General features: G+C 78.9%; 1 non-coding gene across 1 annotated transcript; it reads left to right on the top strand.

Annotated features, from left to right (window-relative positions):
- The first annotated feature begins 1813 nt into the window (after positions 1-1813).
- Positions 1814-1966, top strand: LOC142359723 (5.8S ribosomal RNA). The gene has a single exon (XR_012762576.1). It is a non-coding gene; the product is annotated as a 5.8S ribosomal RNA (ribosomal RNA).
- The last annotated feature ends 534 nt before the right edge of the window (positions 1967-2500 follow it).

Below are 2500 nucleotides of genomic sequence, written 5' to 3'. Positions count from 1 at the left end.
ACAGGGCTGTCTCCGGGCGTTCCGGGCCGTGGCGCGGGTGTGCGCACGGCGTTTCGGGCGGCGCGGCGGCCGGACCCGCGAACCTCCCCTCCGACCCGGCACGGCTGCCTCTCGAAGAGGGAGCCGTGGCGGGAAGGGGGGGGCGCGAGCACGGTCTCGGCCGCTGGCGCCGCCCGGGGCGGGCGAGGCCCCCCCCCGGCCGGGTCGCGTCCCGCGCGAGCGGGCGGCCCGAGCCACGTCTCTCCCCCCGGGCGCAGCGCCGGGCTATCGAGGGAAACCCCGGGCCCCGGGGCTAAGGAGGACGAGGTGGTGGCGGCGGATGCCGGGCGCGCCCCCGCGGGCGGACGCTCCCCCGAGGGCGGCAGCCGGGGGAGGCACCCCCGCGGGGCCATGCAGGTCGTTTCCCTCACCCCAGGGCCAGGTACCTAGCGTCCGCGCTTCGGCGGCCCTCCCTCGGCCGAGTCCGGGGGTCAAAGGCCAAAGGAGCCGGGCGGCGGTTTAAAGACTCGAGCGGCACGGCGCGAGCCGCGGGGGGGGCGTCCGCCCCCGCGGGCCGCCGTGCCGGAGAAGGGGGGGCGTCTCGCTGCCCCAACCTGCCCCCCCTCTCCGCGGGCCGGTCTCGGCGGAGAGACCGCGGCGCGGGTCGGCCGCGGCCGACCTGCCCGCCCTCGCAAACGGGGCCACCCGCCGGCCGGAGCGCGGGCTCCGCGCCGGGGGAAAGAAAGGCGCGGCGAGCCCCCGCGGGGGGGGGCGGCCGCCGGGGGGCCGCCCCGCGCCTTTGGACGCTCGCGCTGCGGCCGCGCTCGGGGCGCGCCGCGCTCCCCTCTCCCGCTCCTCGCCCCGCCCTCGGCGCCCAGGGAAAGAAAGGGGGGGGCGAGCCACACCCCCCCAGGCCGAGCGGCGGCGGCGCCGCTCGGCGTGCCGGTCGGTGCCGGTCGTCCGTCGGGTCGTCCGGGAGGGTTCCCCGGCCGCATCCGCTGGCGGCCGTCCCGTCCCGCGTTTCCCCGCCCGTCGCTTCCGTCTCGAGGGCGGGCGCGCGGCGCGGGGGCGTCCCGCTCCGGGTCTTCGCGTGGAAACGGGGAGAGTGGGAGCCGCCCCCCGCGCTCAGCGCCGTCCGCCTTTCCGCTGGGGCCGTGCCGGCGGCCCCAGGGGGCCGAGGCGAGAAGCGGCTGCGGCGGCGGTTTTCGCGGCGGCGGTGGCGGCCGCCGCCGCCGGGCGGGGTGGCCGGGTTCGCCCATCCGGCGCGGGCCGGTGGGCGGCCGCGCGTCGCCGGCTCGCGCTCCAGTGGCCGGCCGCGCTTCCTCCGGCGTCGGTGGAAGGCGGCGTCGGCGCCGAGGTTCGCCGGCGGGGCGAGAGGCGACCGTGGTGGGCGGAGCCGGCTCGTCGCAGCGCGGGCGCAGCCGGGCGTCCGGCTCCCGAGCGAAGGCGGGCAGGCGTCGCGGCCGGGCGTGCCGTAGCCTCCGGGGGGAGGCCGGTCCGAGCCCGGGCGCCTGGGCCGCCCCCGAAGCGCGCCAAGGGTGTGTGTGTTGCGTACGTTTCCCCAGGGTCGGTCGGGAGCGCGGGCTCCCCCGCCCTTTGGCCGCTCGGGGTTTTCCGTTGTTTTCCGTTTCCCCTGTGCTCGTACGGTCAAGCCGAGGCGAGGGCCTCTCCGTCGCGCCGCGTCGCGCCGCCGCGCCGCGCCCCCTCCGCGCGTGCGGAGGGGGGTGGGCGGCGGCGGGGCCGGCGGTCGGTCCGGCCGTCCTCAGAGAAGGGGCCGCTCTCGGCGAGCGGTCCCGGCCCCTCCGCGCGCGCGGGGCGGTGCCGAAACCGAGACAACTCTTAGCGGTGGATCACTCGGCTCGTGCGTCGATGAAGAACGCAGCTAGCTGCGAGAATTAATGTGAATTGCAGGACACATTGATCATCGACACTTCGAACGCACTCGCGGCCCCGGGTTCCTCCCGGGGCTACGCCTGTCTGAGCGTCGCTTTACGATCAATCGCCGTCTGCGCCGCCGAGCCCCCCCGCCCCAGCGCGGGGGGGGGGGGCCGGCGGGCCAGCAGCGGCGCGGCTGGGGTGCCTCGCAGGGCCGCGCGCGCGAGCGCGCGGGCCTTCGTCCCCCTAAATGGAGACTCGGGGAGCGCTCCGAAGCTCCCCGCTCCCGGAGAGCGCCTGCTGGACGGAGCTCGTCCCCGCCGGGCTGTCGGCGGTGGGTTTGGGGAAGAGAGAGCGAGAGCGAGCTTCGGGGGAGGGAGGCGCGGGGCGGCGATGGCGCGGGCCTCGCCGCCGGCCTCCCGTGCGGGCGTCTGTCTGCGGGTGGGCACCGCGGGGGTGCCGTGCCGCACTGACGCGCGCGCGTGCGCGCGCCGGTGGGTGGGGGACGGGGGCGGTGGCGGTGGACGCCCCCGTCTGTCCCCCGTCCGCGCCGCCCCTGCCCCGGTTCCTGTCGCCCTCCTCCTCCCCGAGAAAAACCCATCGCCGTGGCCCCGTGCGGGGCCGTCTCCGGGCGCGTCTGACGCGT

This window comes from Opisthocomus hoazin, unplaced genomic scaffold (assembly GCF_030867145.1).
Source record: "Opisthocomus hoazin isolate bOpiHoa1 unplaced genomic scaffold, bOpiHoa1.hap1 HAP1_SCAFFOLD_152, whole genome shotgun sequence".
In the NCBI taxonomy this organism is placed as follows: domain Eukaryota; kingdom Metazoa; phylum Chordata; class Aves; order Opisthocomiformes; family Opisthocomidae; genus Opisthocomus; species Opisthocomus hoazin.
Note: the sequence above shows the minus strand (reverse complement) of the source record. Positions and strands in the feature narration are given on the sequence as shown.